Below are 21,010 nucleotides of genomic sequence, written 5' to 3'. Positions count from 1 at the left end.
CCTAACGGTGCCAAAAGCAACCGGTCTTGTTTACGTAAGGCTTGAAGGCTAATAGTTAACTTTCTCCCATTTAATTCCAGCAACAGTAAATAACGCCTCACTTTACACCGACAGAGGAGTGAGATGTCATGAAATGGGGAAGAAAACATTGAGTCCAAAGGAAAATGGGAAGGCGCTTTCCAGCCTCCTCCCACTGGCGCGGGCATGGGCGCTTGGGGCGGCCGGGGCTGCGCCGCCTGGGTCCCCCAGGCCCCAGCCGAGCTCCCGTCCGCGGCGCCCCAGCTGTCTGGCTCCCTTCCCGCCCTGGGTCGAGCCCGGCCCCTCTCGGAGGAGCCTGTCCCAGAGGCAGGCCTGGAAAAACAACAGCGAGAGAAACTTTGGCTCGGTGCGAAAAGCCAAGCCTCAAGTTTGGCTCCGGGCTGCAGCTGCCGGTTCCGATCGAGGGGCGGGGCGGGGTGTGTGTGTGGAGGGGGGTCACCACTCGGTCAGGTTCAAGTGCGCATGTGCGCGAGGAGTCGCTCGGGCACTTATTGAGCGCCGACTGTCTACGGGCGGCCGGGGGTGTGTAGCCCAGGCGCGCTGGGGGCGTGCTGGGCGGGTGCGGGGGCGCGGAGGCACGGGGGGCGGGCGGGGGTGTGTCCCGAGTGTCGCCGCTGGGCGCCGGCTGGTAGGGGCTGGCGTGCTGCTCCGCTCCCTTCCCGGGCGGGAATCCGGGCCGGGTTGTGGCCGCGGCCGCGTACGTGAGCGCAGTGTCCCGGGGAGGAGGGCAGGCCGGCCAGGTGGGCGCCAACCGAGCCTCGGCGGGCGGCCGGAGCGGAGCCGGGCCGCGGGCCGCGCCGGGAGGGCGGGCAGGGCCGCGGCCGCTGCAGCCCGGAGCTGAGCTAGCCGTCCGAGCCGAGCCGTCCGAGCCGGGGAAGCCGGGCGCGTGCTGCCGCTCGTGGCGGGCCGAGGTGAGCTGCGCGGGGACCTAGCGGCGCGGCAGCCGGGGACGGGGGCGGCCGCGAACTTCCCACGCCCCGCGCGCCCGCGGTTGTCGGGCCGGCGGCCTGGGGGGTCCGGGGGTCTGGGAGGCCGGGGCCGCGGCGGGCGGGGCGCGGGGCGCTGCGGCAGGGCCGGGGTGGCGGGCGGGGTGGCTGCCGCTCCCGCGCGTCGCCTTGTTTACCTCGCTCTCCGTCGGCGCCCCCCCTCTCGGAGCCCCCTCCCGACTTCGGGCAGTCGGGACTCGCCCCTCGCAGGGACAGGGACCGGCCCGCCTGCCCCTCCCCGGCCCTTTCCGGCGGGGCCGCCCGCCCGGCCCTCCCGCGCCCGGCCTTCCCGCACCCCGCGCATTTCTGCCGGTTCCTGCCCACTCCGGCCGGCGCGCGAGGCCAGGCTGCGGGACGGGCGGGACAGAGGGACACACCCTCCGCCAGCGGGCGACCCGCGTCCCTCCCGCCCTGGCGGCCACCGCCCCCTCTGCCCGCACGCTCTCGCCCGGTCTCGCCTCCGCCCGCGCCCCTGGCCCTCCCCGGCGGTGGCACCGTGGGCTCACGCGGGTGCCCGGGGCGGGGGGGGGGGAGCGGGGCTGCACAGGGAGTTTGTCTTGTGCAAACAATTTCCAAGGCAGCGTTTTCTTCCCTGCCTGGGAGTGCAGGGCTCAGCGCCTTCACTTTGGAACTGACTCAGAGACCTAAAGAAGCCCACCTGGCCAGCGGGAAGGGGGGCCGCCGCCGCCTCCCGGTTTTGGGCAGCCCTGGCCAGTTCCCTGTGGCCTTGGAGGACTTCCACCGGGCAGGCGTTCCCATGATGCCAGGCTACCAGGCGCGGGGGATTCCTGCAGGCCGGCGCTGCTTTCCTTAGAACCCCCTTTCTAGAAGGGTACACCTGGGGGTTTTGCTTCAAAGTGAGTGATCCACAGGTATCTAAGGCCTTCTTGACACCCTCCCTAGGCGTTGTGTAAACAGAAGCGCCTGGTCGCAAATACCTCGAAACACAGGGAAACATGGCCATTAAGTTCAACTCCACAGGTCCTTTCGGGGAGCTGCTGTGCTCTCAGCACGTTGCCAGGCCCTCTGGGAGGTGGGAGAGGCACCGAAGAGACCCCAGGCTTCAGGAAGCCTAGGACTAGGTGGAAGTGATTTAGGAGTTTACGTTCAAGTTAATGTGCAGTGGCTGCCTGAGTTAGTGGAGATGCTGGAGAGGGAGTATATCAGATAAAGGAAAGACGAGATTGGGGAAGGGACTTGGAGTACTAAGTTTTGAAGTAAATGATGCCTGTGGAGAGTAACTCACCCGTAGGCCCAAAGACAAGAGGAGAAGAAAGTAACAGGTGGGATAATTTACAAAGTGGAGCAGAGGAGCAGAGGCTCATACCTGTCTCGGGGAGAGAGGAGACAGAAGGTGTAAGAGATGATTCCCTCCCTCCAGGGCTTCTACCCTCATAGAGGGGACAGAAGGTTGTCAGCATGTGAAATCAGACGCCAAGAGAGGGAATGGTAACTGTCAAAGTGCGAGGTGCAGAAATAGTTCTGTTGGAGTCAGAGAAGGGAGTTGTGGGCAGGGATCAGTCACCAGGACTGGAGGCTGACGCTCTTGAGATAGGCTGTGAGGTGGGAATGAACATGGCTTTCCAGAGAGACAAGGAGATGTCCTTAGCCAGACCAGGGAATGTATCCTGAACAGTAGGAGATAGAGGTGGAGAGGAACAATGGTTGAGATTGTGAAAGTCTTAGCCCTTTTGGTGATTGCATGCCACCCTGTGTGTCCTAAGGAGACATTCAAGGTTTTAGAGTGAGGGAATGGTGTAATGAACAACTGTAATGGAAGGGTTTTGGAAAGTTGTGTTAGGGGGACACATCAGTGAGCAGGCTGTTGCAGTTGCAGGGTGGCCAGAGTTTGCACTGGGATCACTGGAAGTGAAAAAGGTGGGTTTGAGAAACATCACTGTTGAAATAATCTGTTTACAGGGCAGGGTGAAGGGATGAGATGAATGGAAATTAATTCTTGGTGGAAATTGATTCAACGCCAGGGCCTTGGAACTGCTGTAGTTGGTAACTTGAGAAATCGGAAATGTGTATTTTGGAGAGAAGGAATTGGCTACTCAGGCTATAGAGAAGTTTCTTGTGGCTGCTAAGATATCCAGATGTTAGTGTCCTGCAAGCAGCTATGGCTCTGAGATGGGGGAGCCCAGGGGGGACAGTGTTGCAGAGGCTGCAGATGCCGGGAGAGGGAAGGGGCTCAGAGAAGTGGGGAGGCTGCTGGTAATAGGGGGGCAGTGGAGGATGCCTCTGAGTGGTACTCAAGGCCTGAACCGAGGGGCTTCTGTTTCCCTCTGCTGCACTGCCATTCACATGACATTGCTCGGTTCTGAACCTGAAGTTGGAAAAGCAACTGTGGGCAATTGGGTCCTGAGGAGTATGGGCTGTTGATTCTTCTAATCTCGAGGGTGGATTGGAGGTTAGAACGGTGTAGAATGGGATTTGCTAAAGACAGTAAATTGCTGGGCTTTGAAACATTTTGAACTTTTCTGGGGTGGAGGGTTGGGGGATAGGAGTGAGAGAGTGAGGCAGGAGGACATTAGCCCTAGGAATATTGTGATTCCCAGGGCTGTTCCAACCCGAGCCTGGCACCCTGCAAGTAGAGGGGAGCTGGTGCTTTTTTTCTTGAGCTCTGTTCATGTTGCAAGGGTGACACAGGGTGATTTGCTGAACAAATTCCCCAAGCCTCAACTTGCAACATCTGAATTTGAATGATGATTGCAAAAAGTTGTGGAATGAGCTGAGAATGTAATTACTGTTACTTAGCCTCCTTGTTTCTCTGAGATGCAAGATCAGTGAACTAGTAGAAGAGGACTTGGGAATCAGATATGTTTCTTTATAGAGTGTGTCTGATTGTCCAAAGAATAATTGCATGAAGCAGTGGTCAAGCTAATTTACTCATTGTAAAGCAGTGTCTGTACTGTTTTGACTGTGACTTACATTAAGAAATGAAATTTACATCGTGACCTAGTACATACAATCATGTATATAAAAATCGAAGTTCATAAAGTACATACCTCCCTTTGCTTGGTGTCATCTCTGACATTTCTATTTTCTAGTCTATTATTTTTCATTTAAAAACCTCTTGTCTCCCACTAAGTTGATCTAATCGTTCTCTAATGGATCATAACCCACAGTTTGAAAAATAGAGAATTTTCGCATTCAGCAAGTATTTGTTAAGCCGTTTGAAGAGCTACTGTAGTACTGAAGGTGGAAGAAAGCTTGAGGAAGGGTGGAAGATCTACAGTCTCTTTGGAAAGATGAGAGACACCTTGATTAAGGAGCAAGCCAAGATGATTAAATGCCAACATGAAGAATAACTACCTGTGGGGTTCAGAGGAGGGGGGCGTGTTCTGTGCTGGTGTGGCATGGAAAAACATTTAGGGACAAGGAAGGAAGTCTGAGATGAACTGTTTTTGGTGTCTCAGGGTGCTGCAGATGTGGGGAGGTATAGAGTGGGCAAAGCCTTGGAGTTAGGAAAGTGTAAAGTCTATGATTGTGTGAGAGAGAAGAACAGAGGGTTCTTGTTAGAGATTAGGGAGAAATCAAGTTGTTAAAGTGGGCTGGGGTCACATATAGGGCAAAGGTTGTAAACCGGTGGCCAGGGAGTGTTTTAAGCATATGGATGTGTTCTAGTTTGGACTACATAAAGGTGTTTAAAAATTGGGGGAAAAAATACAGAAAAATCTCTGGATATGCAGCTCTTTTAAAGAGTCAGATCTGGTGTTCATCTCAAGCTGAGAAGGCTGACCCTATGGACAGGAGACAGGCTCGTGGTCCCCGGGCTTCCTTTTGCCTCAGTCCAGTCACTTTCCATTCTTCACTTAGTCCTGTAGGCGTTTTGCTTTGCGACCTGAGTTTTGAAGAGACTCGAATGCTGGGCCAGGAAATTCGGGATTGCTGTCATGGGCTCTGGGTGGCCACTGAGGATTCCAGGTAGGAGTGTGGCATTATGGAATCTGAGATATTTCTGTGCACCGGATTTGTTTTAGGCAAGTCAATAGCACTTTTTGAGGAGCTGCTGGCTGGGACTTTGAAATATTTTTATGATGATGGGAATGGAATTATAGAGGGCTTTGACCTGTGTTCTCCGTAGTAAGGCAAGTTTCAAGTGACCGCAAGATTTCTCCAGCCTTTCAATTTTCCGCTTCTGGCTGGCAGGGATCTCTGAGAGTGATGTCGAGGTCATACCTTGGTGAGGTGTGAGTCACAGCCATCAGGTGCCATATGACGTACAATTCTCAGGAGCTTGGTATTGATCCAAATGGCTCCCAGCAGACGAGGCTGATTTGGGGTCCAGCTGAAGTGACTAAGTTCAGGACTCTGTGACCTAGAATAGTCTGATTTACCACCCAAGACTAAGAGCTCGTCCCAGATGAGCCACTGGTGAGAGAGACTGACCAATAGTACCCTGATGTTTACAGGTGGGACTAAAATCAATTATTTAAAAATACTGATCCGGCTGTAGTGGCTCACACCTGTAATCCCAGCACTTTGGGAGCCTGAGGCAAGAGGATTGCTTGGGCCCTGGAGTTTGAGACCAGCCTGGGCAACATGGTTAAGACCCTGTCTCTACAAAAGATAAAAAATCTAGCTGGGGCTGGGCGCGGTGGCTCATGCCTGTTATCCCAGCACTTTGGGAGGCCGAGGCGGGCGGATCACGAGGTCAGGAGATCGAGACCATCCTGGCTAACGCAGTGAAACCCCGTCTCTACTAAAAATACAAAAAATTAGTGGGGCGTGGTGGTGGGTGCCTGTAGTCCAAGCTGCTCGGGAGGCTGAGGCAAGAGAATGGCATGAACCCCGGAGGCAGAGCTTGCAGTGAGCCGAGATTGTGCCACTGCACTCCAGCCTGGGCGACAGAGCGAGACTCCGTCAAAACACACACACACACACACACACACACACACACACACACACACACACACACACTAGCAGGGTGTGGTGGTGCATGCCTGTACTCCCAGCTACTCAGGAGGCTGAGGCGGGAGGCTTGCTTGAGCCCTGCAGAAGGTGGAGGCTGCAGTGAGCTGAGATCATGTCATTGCACTCCAGCCTGGGCAACAGTGAGACCCTGTCTCAAAGAAAAAGTATACTGCTTTTGAAACATTAACAAAATGAAACTGAAGTGCATTTTAACAATGTGTGGCTATCGGATGCAAGGATAACCAGACGCCAGCTGAATCGTATCAAATTAAATCTATTTCCTGTCTTATATGGTGGTTTGTTTACTAGGCCAGAGAATAGTGCAGCAACTATGGTACATTTTGGCTTCAGTAAAGTATTTAACAGTTTTTTGAGGTATGATGGTCCTTATTAAATCATAAGTGGTAAGACGTGGGCTGGATGGTGTTATTAATTTAACAATCCTATGTGAAACTGTTAATTATTGGCACTGAGGCAGCCTGGAAGGAGATCTGAAAATGAGTACAGTAGGGTTCTATTCTTGGCCTTGATCTGTTCAACATTTTCCCAGTGTTGGCGGTGAAGACAGAGAAGGCGCGCTCATCAGATTTGTTAGTGGCGCAGAAGTGAGAGGAATTGCTGGTTTTGCAGACAAATCAAGGTTCAGTCGTCTAGAATTAGGAGTGCAAATTAAAAAGAAAACAGAAAAAAATTCAGTAAGGGATGAATTTAAAGTCTGATTTAGGTTTAAAAATTTGAATTGTAGCGTTTTGAGATTTTCAGTATCCTGATAAGATAATACCACTTCTGGGGATGTAGCTGAGACCATATCCACAATGTAGATGATGATTTATGCACAGAGATTATTCAGAGATTTTTTTTGAAAACTCTAGTAAAAACTTGGGAATAACCTAAATATCCAATGGTGTGGGCTAGAGGTAATAAATAAGTGAATTCTGATATCTTTAAAATAGAATGTTATGAAGTCATGAAAAATAATGTTTAGGAATAGCTTTAAAATAACAGGGAAAAATGTTTTTGCCAAAAGTTAAGGGACATCTATGGTGTGACTTCAAATGTTAAAAAAGCAACGTGTTTAGAAAATAATTGGAAGGAAATACACCAAAATAGTATATCAAAATACAAATACTAGTTGCTTCTGGTTGGGTTGAGGCATGCAGCTTTTTTTTTTTTTTTTTTAACGTTTGTATTATTTGTCTTTTCTAGTTGTGTATATATTCCACAGCGGGGACATCTGCAATTTTTAAAACTTTTTATGGTTCAAGGACAAGATAGGGTAAAGTAGATGATTCATTCAGTGATTAATCTTGAGTGCCTGCTCGCTGTGTCAAGCTCAAGGTCAGAAACTAGAGTCACAGTGGAAGACAGAGTCTTTGACCCCAGGTTGGCACAGGTCCACTGAGGAGGGGCAGGGCATGGAGAAAAAAAGCGTTGGGATTTTTCTGTTGTTCATCAGTTCAGTGTGAGCCTTCAGTGGATGAGGCTTTTATTTTTATTTGTTTCTATTTTTATTTTTTTCAGAGAGTCATGAGTCTTGCCATGTTGTCCTGGCTAGATTCGAACTCCTGGGCTGAAGCGATTCTTCTGCCTCAGCCTCCCAAGTGGCTGGGTCTACGCACATGGGCCACTGAGCTTAGCTCTAAGATATGGCTTTTAAAAAATTGAATGCAGTTTATAACAGGATCAGAAATTCAGTGATCTAATCATAATATCTAGTCTTAATGACCTTGGCTGGTCAGGTGACATTTGGACCCTGGAGAGCCAAGAGTTAATAGGGACATGAGCAAGAAGACTTGATCCTGGAAAGGAGAGTAGGATGCTGTAGGTTAGGGAATAACTAAACTGTATTCATGCATTGGGTACACAGTAGCAGCTTCAAGTATTTTCCTGGTTATCAGACATAGGAAGGAGGAGACGTTCATTTTTACTCCTGGTGTTCGAATACAACCAATAGATGAAACAGTCACTTTATTCTCTGTAGCTGCAGATTCCTAATTTATGGCATGATTACATGATTCCTTGTCTGTAGAATGATCAGCGATCATGCTGAAGTTGATAGACTTTGAGGTCCCCTTTGACCCGAAAGACTGGGACAGCAGATTTCAGTTCAATATGAAAAAGGATTTTCTAGCTGGCAGATCTGTCCAACAGAGGAAATGTCTGCCCAGGAAGTAGTGAGCTTACGGCTGTTGGCGGTATTCAAGTAGGGCTGAATGCTGTTGATTAGGGATGCGGTAGAAGAGAAGGACAGGAATTAGGCCGACCTCCAAAGTCTCTTCCAATTTAGAGGGTCAGTTATTTAATATGTGACTTGTCAAAGCCGAAAGACACATAGAATAGGGGCTTTACCTTCAGTGGCAAGTATTTGAGTCAATATCATCAAGTGTGTTCTTTAAAAATGTTTATAAATAGGTCCCAGCATTTTTGAGGGACCCTTCTGGGATCATTTTAGAAAGGATGAACAAAACAAAACAAAAAACAGGCGAGGTGCATTGACTCACGCCTGTAATCTCAGCACTTTGAGAGACTGAGGTGGGTGGATTGCTTGAGCCCAGGAATTCAAGACTGGCTTGGGCAACAGAGAGAGAACTTGTCAGTGCAAAAAATAGAAAAATTAACCAAGCATGATGGTACACCTGCCCATGGTCCCAGCTCTTAGGAGGCTGATGTCGGAGGCTCACTTGGGCCTAGAGTTTGAGGCTGCAGTGAGCCAAGAGCAGTGAGCCGTGATTGTGGCACTACTGCACTCCAGCCCGGGTGACAGAGTGAGACCTCGACTCAAAAAAAGGAAACCAAGGATGAGAACTATTTTAAGTTGGGTCAGAACTCAGTTTGTGACCCCAGGGCTGCTGAAAATTAAATTTGGTCCTTAGGAAAAGCAAGAAGGTTGGTGGTGGCGGGGGGCCGGGAAATGGCCAGTAATAATGAACAACACAGATTGACATGTAGACAAGTAGTGGGATCATGCTGGGTGTGGTGTCACACCTGTAATCCCAGCACTTTGGGAGGCCGAGGCGGGTGGATTGCTGGAGGCCAGGAGTTTGAGACCAGCCTGGCCAACATGGTGAAACCCCGTCTCTACTAAAAATACAAAAATTAGCTGGGCATAGTGTTGCTTGCCTGTAACACCAGCTACTCGGGAGGCTGAGGCAGGAGAATCACTTGAACCTGGGAGACAAAGGTTGCAGTGAGCCGAGATCATGCTACTGCACTCCAGCCTGGGCGACAGAGTGAGACTCCATCTCTCAAAAAAAAAAAAAAAAAAAAGGTGGGATCATCATGCCACTTCTACTCGGGCTGATGACTAAATCAAGAGGGGGCTGTTAGTGGGTGCTGGGTCCTCTGCTTGGCCGTGGAGAATGTGGAGTGACCTTGAATGTCTCCTCCCACTTCCTGTCCCGCACTGTGGATTTATATCCCCAGGAGCACCTTGCTCAACAGCATCCTGACACCAGTGATGAGACGGAGCCATCTGATTGCTCTTCAGTTTAGCGATAAAGAGAATACAGGGCAGATCAATTTAAAGACATTTTAAAGTGGGATTTTCCAGGAAAACATATGTTTAGTTTATATCAGACAATAAATTTGTAATTTGAATTAAAAAAATTTTTTTTGAGACAGGATCTTACTCTGTTGCCAGGCTGGAATGCAGTGGTGCAATCATGGTTTACTGCAGCTTCGACCCACTGGGCTCGAGGCATCCTCCCACCTTAGCTTCCTAAAGTACTGGGATTATAGGCATGAGCCACTGCTTCTGGCTTAAAGTTTTTTTAAATTTTTGCATATGTATTACTTATAGCTTACATATGAAATATTTTTTTTAGTTTAATTCTGCTTAACTTTCACTGAAATATATGCTTTATTTAGAATCCGCCCTGATTATTTAAAACTTTTAGATTCCTCTTCCTGATATTTTTGGATTACTTTTGTTGTTGTTTTTGTTGTTGTGCAGGTCACTGCTTGGACTAAATCACTTAGCAGAAGTTTCTTAGCTCTGCAAAGAGAATAGAGGTTTATCTCATCTTTGGAGAATATTGTAAGATGATTTTTGTCTCCACATGATTTATGCTTGCATTTTGGCATTTGAGAAATGAGTATTTGGCAAGGAAGTGCTCTTTTTATATGGGATGAAGCAATTTTGGGGTGCGCTGACTTAACAAATGGCAGTTTTAGATGTATGTGAAAAGCATAGGCAGGACCTAGTTATTTAGAACTAGAGTTGAAAATTTTTGTACATTTGATGACAGGCCTGAGTCTCCTTTGTCTCTGTATCATTTGTGCCTCACATGGTGTCTGTCACATCAACTGTGCTTATTGAATTGCTGTGATTTGGTTCCCTGGGCTACATATAGTGGGTTTGGGGGAAAGTTAGGCTAACATGCCTTTTTTTGTTGTTTTGAGACAGAGTCTTGCTCTGTTGCCCAGGCTGGAGTGCAGTGGTGCGATCTCAGCTTACTGCAACCTCTGCCTCATGGGTTCAAGCATTTCTCCCTGCCTCAGCCTCCGGAGTAGCTGGGATTATAGGCTCCCGCCACCATGCCCAGCTAATTTTTGAATTTTTTTAGTAGAGATGGGGTTTCACCATGATGGCCAGGCTGGTCTTGAACTGACCTCAGGTGATCCTCCCACCTCAGCCTCCCAAAGTGCTGGGATTAACAGGCATGAGCCCGGCCTTTTTTTAAAAAAAGCAAAATATGATAAGAAATAATAGTTCCCAGCTGGGCATGGTGGCTCACGCCTGTAATCCAAGCACTTTGAGACTACCTGTGGTCCCAGCTGCTTTGAGAGGCTGAGGTGGGAGGATTGATTGAGACCAGCCTGGGCAACATGGTGAAACCCCATCTCTATAAAAAATACAAAAATGAGCTGGGCGTGGTGGCGTGCACCTGCAGTTGCAGCTACTTGGGAGGCTGAGGAAGGAGGATCACCTGAACCCGGGGAGGTTAAGGCTGCAGTGAGCTGTGCTGGTACCATTTCACTCCAGCCTGGGCAACAAAAAGTAAAAAGAAAAACAAAACACAAAAAACCAGTTGTCAGCCTTTTTGTCCTTTGAGTATCAGGAAGCCATATACAACTCTCTTAGTAAAAACAACCGCATTCAGTCAGTGGCTGCTTGTCAGAGTGCCGGAGGAATTGAAAACTCCCTCTCCTCTTTCTATTTTTCTTCTGCTGAAAATGAATTGCTCTTGGTGTGCTGTTCTTAAATTCATGTGTCCTGTGTCCATTTTAATCTTGTTATCTATTTTTATGGTGACTGTCGCCATGGTACTCATGCTCCTTGCATAGCACAGCAGAGATTTCCGACGTCTGATAGGACAGCTCAGAGTTCTGCTGCAGCCGGGAGAGAAACTGTGTGTGAGGAGTTATTTTTTAAATTGAGGTGTAATTTACATACAGCACAGATCTTAAGTGTGCTGTTTAATCAGTTTCGACACATACGTATGGAGACAGAACATTTCCATCACCCCAGATGAGTTCCTCGTGACCACTTCCAGATAAGCCCCACCCCCAACCAGAAGTACCACAAATCTGATTTCTATTGCCATAAGTTAGTTTTGCTCAGTAGGTTCTAAATATTATAATTTTGTCTCTCTCTCTTTTTTTTTTTTTTAGACAGTCTTGCTCTGTTTCCTAGGCTGGAGTGCAGTGGCACAATCACAGCTCACTGCAGCCTTGACCTCCCCAGGCTCAAGCCATTCTCCTACCTCAGCCTCCCAAGCAGTTGGGACCACAGGTAGGTGCCACCACACCCGGCTGATTTTTAAATTTTTTTTAGAGACAGGGTCTCACTGTGTTGCTCAGTCTGATCTCGAACTCCTGGCCTTAAGTGATTCTCCCACCTTGGCCTCCCAAAGTGCTGGGATTACAGGCATGAGCTACCTGTGCACAGCCAATTTTGTATTTCTAAAGACTCTATAGGTAGTGCTTTGAGGAGGAGGCGGGGGGTGTGTGTCTGTTTAAAAAGCAGTAACCTATGTGGTTAGGAGTCCCCAGTGAGTGAATAATAATGTTTTAGAGTTTGTGCAATGGGATGTTCAGATTCTTTTTTCTCATTAGCTCAGGGGATTTGGATTTATATTAGGAATCCTGATTCCCAGCTGAAAGAGTCAAAACCACAGACAGCTAGGCCTGGTATGGAGGAAGTATGATTGGGCAAGGGCTGGCTTATTAGGGAACGTGTGTGTTGTGTTAGAGTGCTGCAGTGCTGGGTTGGAAGAACTGGAATTACTCCTAGGACATCCCTTTGGATGACCAGAAGTCCCATTGACATACTTTCTCTTTTTTCCCTGCCTTTTCCTTGAACTAGCATATAAATTTAACAATCCACGGAGTTGCGGAGTTGGGCTTGTAATATTGAAACAAGATCTGTGCTGCAAAGCCCACTGCTGACTGGAAATGCAGATGTGCACTGCTGAGCTCACAGCCCCTGGGAAGCGTGGCCCAGATTCAGGGTGAAATTGCCCCCAAACATATTATTGAAATGCATTGAACAGGGACTGTTTCTTTTCTTTTTTTAAAAAAAATTTAAATGAAATTTTCATTGCGCAAGTTAGTACACGAACACATTCTCTGGAGGGGAAAAATGCAAAACTTCTGCAGCAGTCAGAAAGTTTTCCTTGATGACTGTTCCTAATCCCAGTCCCTTCCCCAGAGGTCCAGCACTTTCATGGACTTGCTGTTCTTCAGATGCCTCACATACTCACATCTATACCTATAGGACTTACAAAAAGTTAAGTGCATTGGCTGTGGATTACATAAGGTCTCTTTACTGAATTGCCTCTCCCTCCCTCAACAGGGTGCTTGGTGATAGTTCCCGGCTCCTATGCAAAGGTCTCCTTGATTTTGTTTAACCTCTGCCCGGTCTCCCTTTGAATTAGAAGGCTACACAATTACTTCACCTTTCCCTAATTCATGGGCACTTCAGTCATTTCCAGATCCTTTACTGTTAAAAACGCTGATACCAAAAAACATTGCTGCACAGACCTCTATAGCACCTGTGAGTTTTCTCTGGGGTAGGTACTGAGAAAGTGGAACTGCTGGGCCGTAGGGTTCTTGAGTTGTGCATTGTAACAAAGATGCATTGTGGGGTCAGTTCCTCACTTAGAGTTACTGTGGGACGGGGGATGCCTGCCCTGTGCTCAGACATTAAGCAGTTATTTGAAGACAAGGGGGCAGGATTTAGAGTGTGCTAGGTGGATGCTCACCGGCCTCACAGGTCGCACATACCATTGCTGGTTTGTGGGAAGGGTTGGTATTGGGAAGGGCTCTTCTGGGCCTCCTAGTTAATTCTGCCTGGTTCCCGCCCCCCAACCCCTGAGGACTTTGACCCGTATGTTGATAGTGGTTGTGTGGAAAAGAATCACAGGCCGAACGGGCAGCCCGTTGTGGACTCTGGATGGGAAATTCTAAACTCGGTTCACTTGGCCTGGAGACCGTCACCGCACCTGCGGTTCTTCTCCAGGCTGCCTTTGTAATCCAGTGTGGCTTAAACACTCAAGCAAAGCGTGAGGCGTTTGGAAGCATGATGTTCTTTAAAGGCATCTAGAATGCGGCCACGTGGCTGTTATTAGCAGTTTATGTTAATTACAGAAGAATGGCATGTGCCACTGTTTACGATTCTGGCCTTCATCTCTATCTCTCTATAGAACTTGTGGAAAACATGACAATTAATCCTATCAGATCAAACCCATGCATTTAGGAGCCAGTGTGGCAAGGGAGGGAGCGGCTGTGCCCTTCCTGAAGACAGCTTTGCGGCCGGTTGTGGGCCGGTGTCCCTGGCCACCTGGGTGGGGAGAGGCAGAGGCCCCTTTGCAGCCTTCACGATTTTACGTGCATTCAACCTCAGATCTCCATGCAGTCTGTAATGAAGCAGTGCTAGTTGGACTCTAGGGCAACCCCACTCGTGCATTCATTCACTGTCCAAATGCAGTGTGCACTTCATTTGCCTTCATTGGGGTATTCCAGCATCCCCTCTTTGGTCTCCAGCTGATGTTAGTGGGGCCTGCCTTTTCTGTCATTTCAATATTTGGTGACCAAGCTGGCATTCTACTCCTCTCTCCTACTTGGTGGATTCTCTTGGGGCCCTCCTGGCCTTGATCCTTTGTCCTGAAGAGCACTGCCTTCTTAGCTTGCCCTCCCTGTCACACAGCACATTTAGGTTAATGGTCCTCTGGCCTTATAAGTCATCTTTTTTTATCCCCCCCGGCCCTGAGACAGGGTCTCACTCTGTTGTTCAGGCTGGAATGCATGGGGCAATCACAACTCACTGCAGCCTCAACCTCCCAGGCTCAAGTGATCCTCCCACCTCAGCCTCCTGAGTAGCTGGGACTACAGGCACATGCTACCACGCCTGGCTAATGTTTGTATTTTTTGTAGAGATGGGGTCTGCCTGTGTTGCCCAGGCTGGTCTTGAACTCCTGAGCTCAAGCCATCCTCTGCCTCGGCCTCCCGAAGTGCTGGCATTACAGGTGTGAGCCTCCACACCTGGCCTCATCTTTCTTGACAGGCAGTAACCAGTGTTCCCAGTGTGGTTGATTTTATAGGATGGGGGTGGGCAGTGTGTTTCTTTTTGTTTTAGTGCTTTTGCAGTGGCACTGGACAAAATGTCTTTTTCCTTTTTGGCCTTCGTGGCCACAGTAGATGACAGTGCGTTCCACAGTGACATCAGGTCTCTTTACTGGGTGTGACTGTTTCCATAGAGCTCTTGCATGGTTTTCATTTTTTTCTTACCATCTCTTACACTGCCCTTGTTGATGTTAAAATTTACTGTATTTCCCTCGCATTTGCACAAACTCTTTCTGATAATTTTCCGATAGGTTTGGCTCTTCACTGCCCGGGATTTGGTGTCTACTTTTTTTCAGGTCAGCATTTATCGTGCACTTTTGGTAGGCACAGTGCTCAGTATCCAACATGCATTTTCTCACTGTTTCCTCTCTCAGACCTGGGGGATCAGAATCTCTAGGAAGGGGAGCTTGGCAACTCTTAAAAAAATCAAGGCACTTCTGGAAAAAAAAAATTCATTGCCTCATTAAAGCCCCAAATTATCCTCTGGGATAAGATCAATACTTTTTCTCATTTTGCACGTGAGGAAACTGAGGCACAGAGAGGTGAGGTCATTTGGCCAAGGTCACAATGGGGAAGTTTGAGCTTTTTTTAAAAACTATTTTTTTTTTGAGATAGGGTCTCACTCTGTCACCCAGGCTAGAGTGCAGTGGCATGATTTTGACTCACTGCAACCTCCCAGGTACAAGCAATTCTCATACCTCAGCCTCCCCAGTAGCTGGGATTGCAGGTGCCCACCATCATGTCCAGGTAACTTTTGTATTTTTAGTAGAGACGAGGTTTTGCTATGTTGGTCAGTCTGGTCTTGAACTCCTCACCTTAAGTGATCCACCTGCCTTGGCCTCCCAAAGTGCTGGGATTACAGGCATGAGTCACTGCGCCCAGCCGGAAGTCTGAGCTTAAGGCAGCCCTGACTGTTTGTGCATTCTCTTTGGGATATTTGTAAAGGGTGAAATAAGAAGAATTGTCGCCCTGCTCCTGGGGGATCCCATGCTTGATTCTTTGCTGTCATAATGCACATTTCCCGTTCCATGCCACAACCACTAACACCACATTAGCCTCTTGGTGACTCAAGTTTTTAAAAACAAGGAAGCTTACGTGGTCATCTAGTTTGGTCTGTCACTTGATGCATACATTTCCTGGCTGTACAACATAGTAGAAAGAGCATAGCTTGTCTGGGTCTGGTGGCTCACACCTGTAATCCTAGCACTTTAGAAGGCCGAGGCAGGAGGATCGATTGAGCCCAGGAATTCGAGAAAAGCCTTGGCAACATGGTGAAATCCTGTCTCTACAAAAAATACAAAAATGAGTCAGATGTGGTGGCATGCACCTGTAGTCGCAGCTATTTGGGAGGTTGAGGTGGCAGGATAGCTTGAACCTGGGAGGTCAAGGCCGCAGTGAGCTGTGATCGTGCCACTGCACTCCAGCCTGGGTGGCAGAGGGAGACCCTGTCTCAAAACAAACAAACATAGCTTTTGAAATCAGACACATTTGGGCTCACATTCTGAGTTCTGTCATTTTCTAGCTTCGTGGCCTTGGGAAAATTACTCACCCTGAGATTCAGTTTGCTCATCTGTAAAATGGGAATGTTGATGGTATTTATAATCTCATGGGTTATTTGTGGGGGATTAAATGAGACACAGTCTGCGAAATGCTCAGCAAGTTGACTGGCACTTAAGTCTTTGATAAATGATAGCTGTTAGAACATTCCTGAATGCACATCAGTCTTTGAAAGGCCACAGATTACATATAAGGGTTCCTGTTATTCTCTTGTCACTTAGATGTGATTTTATTTCTTGGGAACATCCTACTGCCTTTTCTTCAAAAGATTCTCCTCTTCTGCTGGCCTTGAACTAAGTCCAGTCTACCTGCTGGCCTGAGGTGGCGGGGGTGTGTGTGTCAGCCCCCTCAGTTGTGTTCCTGGGGCAGGCAGAACTCACCAGCACCCGGTGCTGATTTTATCCCTTCCTTCTCTGAAAACTCGGAGAGTATGTGCCAGCTGCTGTCTGCGATTGATGCACATTTATTTTGTCACTTGGGCTCAGAACGTCCTCACCGGTGAGCAGCTTCTGATTAATGCCGCCACCCCATCCATTTCAAGAAAAGCTTCAGAGAGTGGCACCCCAACATCCTAAGCTGGGACTGGGGTGAACTCTCATTCAGTCTGTTTCTCCATCTCTCTTTCGTCTCGAAACTCATTCTCATGCCCACAGTTATTGGGGCGTAAAGATTCCTTAAATGGCTTCCTCCAGAGAAAAATACGTTTAAGGCACTTCCTTAGTGGTTTGAGCCCTGGGCGAGCCCCTCCTCCACTCCGTTTATTTTCCACTATGTATTTAAATCTTCCCCGATGGTGCCTGTCTTCTCGTCACTAAGGCTGACTTTCTGTTTTTGGGGTGAAACCTGTGTCTCCTTCAACCTCCAGTCACTCAGCGGATTTTTTTTTTTTTAGATTCATAACATATTTTATTTTGACTTATCTAACTGATGTCAAAAATGGAAAATGTTCACATGGATATTCATCTAACTCATGGGCTCCATTCTAAAAACCCCCTTTTTAAAAATCAGGCTTCAGTGTCAGATTGCTGAATGTTTTTTTCATTTTCCTGAGAGATGCAAATGTTCATTCATTCATCTCATTATACAACACAGTACATAAATGTAGCTTCAGAGCGTATTAAGTGCTTTTATACACAAGTGCTGGCTGTGTGGACCAGGTGGTAGCTCATTTAGGCCCCAAATTCATTAAGGGCAGGGTCTGACTCTTAGGCTTCTTAATATTTGGTTTGGTGCATGGTCAAGAGCTGGACCCACATGTTGCATAGCAGCAGGGCTGATATGTTTAAAGACGCTGGGCTTTTTCTGCTCTGGGGCCCTTTCCCGGGGGTTCTGGTGAGTCCCTCCCCAGGTGGGTCTGCCCCCACCTGTGTGGGCGGGATTAGCTCCCAGAGGCTGGCCAGGCCCCACCTGGGGGAGGCTTGAGGGCAGGGCCCCAAGGCTGAGATTCAGGCTTGGGGGAACAGAGCAGGAAAGAGACCCGGTACCGAAAGTGAGCGGGGCAGGCACCTAGTCACATGGATAATGGGCAGGGGTCGGTCACTGGCTTTGGCTCCAGGGCCAGAGCCGTCTGACTTAGTGTTGAGCTCCAAGCATGGAACACTGGAGTTGGTTCATTTTGACCAGCAAGCCTCTAAATGGGTGCCTTGATTACCCACCGCAAGGAGAGGGCAGTTGCCTTTTTATGACATGTTGATTCCAGCCAGGTGAGTCACCAGGTAGCTCTCATCCTCCTGCCAGGCTCCCCTGCCTGTCGGTTTGGCATTGTCAGATAATGTGATCATTCATTGAAGTGACATTTGAGTTCCAAACCAGTTTTCTCCTTTAACCATTTCACCCTCAGGAGTGATTCTCCTTTGTTTGGCATTGTCAGGGAATGTGATGATCCATTCAAATGACTTTTGAGTTCCAAATAGTGTTTCTACTTTAACTTCCTAAATGAAAAAAAAAAAAAAATTGGCCAGGCACAGTGGCTCATGCCTGTAATCCCAGCACTTTGGGAGGCCGAGGTGGGAGGATCACTTGAAGCCAGGAGTTCGAGACCAGCCTGGCCAACATGGTGAAACCCCATCTCTACCAAAAAGGCAAAAATTAGCCCGGCATGGTGGCAGGCACCTGTAATCCCAGCTACTTGGGAGGCAGAGGCAGGAGAATTGCTTGGACCTGGGAAGAGGAGGCTGCAGTGAGCTGAGATGGCGCCACTGCACCCCAACCTGGTCGACAGAGCGAGACTCTGTCTCAAAAAAAAAAAAAAAAAAGAAAGTAGAGTCCATGTTCCTGTGTTCCTCTGCTTTCTTCAAGGAGCGAGAACGTAGGAACCCTTTTTGTCCTCTTGGGATTGGCACCTGGGGCATTGTTAGGCTTTTAAAACTCTCACGTCTGTGTTTTATATTTTTGGAATGGCAGCTTTTTTTTTTTTTTTTTTTTTTAATTGCCAGCTTTTGCTTGTTGTTACTGCAAGTGCTTCCAGTAAATCCCTTCTCCATGAAACTCACTCTCTTCCTCTGGATCCCCCCAACTCACCCTCCCCAGGCCTGAGCCGCGCCTTGCTGCTGGGTCTCCACTTGTGGGGAAGAGAGAACTGGACCAGGACAGCGTGGGAAACTGACAATGCCACTGCTTGCTAGCTTTGGGATTTTGGACAAATAGGTGACCTTTTTGAACCTGTGTTCTCAGCTCTAAAATGGGGATGATCTTGTTCCTTCATATTTTATTGAGTTGCTGGGAAGTTGGGAAAGAAGAGAAGCCCCCAGCGTGTGCATTCAAGAGAGTATAAACCTGAGTGCCAGTCAAGCATTTGTGGGTGCTTTGAGGTCCTGTGCAGGTCTCTTAGAAGTTTACCCTGAAGACTGCTAGAATTGCTAGTTCTGTGAGGCTTGTTCTCCCCAGGGATACTCGGCTCCTTGTTCCCTCCCTCCAGTCCTGGCTCTGGGTAAAATGCCAAGTCAGCAATCATCCATCTCCCCACCTCCTTCTGGAACTGTCATGTGGTTTGAGAACAGTTTAAATCAGGTTTAACCACACTGCACGCTGCCCCTGCCCCACCACATACATGCACGCCCCAGCGTCCAATGCATTTACAAAAACACTGCAGGACAACTGCATCCCCTCACCCAGACATCAGTCAGCATAGTCCTGCTTATACCTGCTTCCTTCTGTCTACCTGTTTTTAAGGAAACCCTGTCTTGGAAGCAAGTTCGAATGCTCTTGATACTTTTGCCTTCATTTTAGGGCCAGCAGCAGGTATTCTTTCTTATAACACGTTTTTCTTGAATCTGGGCCTCTTCTTACCGCTGGAAGATCAGCTGTTTAAGATCAGTCTAAGGAGGCTGCAGTCCCATCGGTGCCAGTAGAGAGGGTTGTGGATTCCTGAGCCCTCACTATGTGCCAAGGAGTGTCCTAAGAGCTGTCTTGTGTAATAGGGTAGTGTGAACTCCAGAGTCGTGAACAAAGGCACTGCGTTTCTGAGAGCAAACAGGGAGGTAGGTGTGAAGGAAGGGGAAGTGTATTTTTTCCTGGGTAGAGCTGTGAAAACGCTTTCCTGCCAGCAGCGCAAACAGAAACAGTCTCTTTTACTTGATTGAATGACTGTTGTGCAGTCAGACCAGCAGGAATATTTGTTGATCAGGATCGTTTATTATTTGCTGGAGAGAATTTGCTGTAAGCAGATCAGATGACCTATTTTTATGGCCCATCTGCTGGAATATGAAAATAGTAGTGTTATTTGGGAGTCCCTTCTTCCTCCTTTCCATTACTGTATTACATCTATTACTTAGAGTAATAGGAAGGCTGGATGCTCAGTTATAGGGTATGCCATCAAGAAAATACCAGCCCTGAATGGGAGTTGGACAATTATTCTGGTCCCTATCAGTCTTGATATTCTATCATTTTAATTTTACTGGTAGTCTAAACTATTCTACACTGATGCAGCGTAGTCCAGTTTTTTAAAACCTTCAGAAAAAGACAATAATTAGAATGCCCTGAGAATCCACATTGTCACACTCTGACCAGCTGATTGAGAACTTGAATCAATCACCAGTATGCTCAGTGCCATGTGTCTGAAGCTTGTACTGTGAAAATCCTAAGTACACACCACACCCCTCTTAAAAATAGGGTAACAGGACCTGATAATTCCAGAGAGCTAGAAATTTTAAGTCACGGCTTTTGATGCTCTTGCTAAGGCCCTGGCTTTCTATTGAAAGCCAGGAGGAGTTGTCTCCTACTTCTTCAAAGAAGAGGTCCGTGTATGCTTAGCGAAGTGTCTTTTTTTTTTTTTTTAAACTTTCTTTGGGGAAGACATACCAGAAAAAAAAGGCTTGAGAACCAGCCACCAGGTAGCAGTTGGGTATGGGATGGGACAGTTTGCTTCTGCCAAGGTTCAAATGGTGACCTGCAAACCAGGAGGACTATAAACATATTTGCATATACTTACAAATATGCTTGCAAGTACTCATGGCATTTGTCAGCAGAGATGTTGGCTAAGAATTGCTGAAAATGAATTGTTTGGGAATCTTGTTCTCCATGGAGTTCCGTTGTGAAATAAGAGATGCAAACATTCACTGCAAACATTTTGGCCTTTGATTATTTATTTATTTAGAGCTCAGACGATCCTCCTGCCTCAGCCTCCTGAGTAATGGAACTATAGGCGTGTACCACTATGCCCTGCAAGTTTAGAACATCACATTGAAAAACTTAAGTAAAAATGTTATAGATTTAAAGGAAAAATTGGCACTTTTCTGATAAGAGATAAAGAATGATATGCTTAAATATTAACCAAACACCTAAAAACTTAAACTGTTGTTCCTGCAGTGATACCCAGTGGAGATAATAAAATATACAGAGAGCTGAGTTTAGCAGAGAACTGAAGCTCTTGGCAGGAGGGTTTATATCCCTCAGTTGACCTATAAATTATTCATTAGAGAAGTAGCAAGCACCCACGCTTTTGCAAA

At 47.8% G+C, this 21,010-nt stretch overlaps 1 protein-coding gene across 12 annotated transcripts in view; it reads left to right on the top strand.

Moving 5' to 3' along the window:
* The first annotated feature begins 462 nt into the window (after positions 1-462).
* ZNF395 (zinc finger protein 395) overlaps positions 463-21,010 on the top strand; it is a 41,290-nt gene continuing 20,742 nt past the window's right edge. For 2 of the 12 annotated variants that reach the window (XM_063816255.1, XM_063816253.1), the window contains exons 1-2: positions 648-950; positions 11,556-11,676. The gene's annotated coding sequence lies outside the window, so the exon portion shown is untranslated. Of the gene's footprint in view, positions 562-647; positions 951-1,554; positions 1,883-11,555; positions 11,677-21,010 lie in introns of those variants that run through there. The other 10 variants (XM_054657308.2, XM_054657307.2, XM_016959278.4 and 7 more) reach the window with 8 other exon arrangements.

Source organism: Pan troglodytes, chromosome 7 (assembly GCF_028858775.2).
Source record: "Pan troglodytes isolate AG18354 chromosome 7, NHGRI_mPanTro3-v2.0_pri, whole genome shotgun sequence".
Lineage (NCBI taxonomy): Eukaryota > Metazoa > Chordata > Mammalia > Primates > Hominidae > Pan > Pan troglodytes.
The sequence above is the reverse complement of the archived record's forward strand: the minus strand, read 5'-3'. Positions and strand labels throughout refer to the sequence as shown.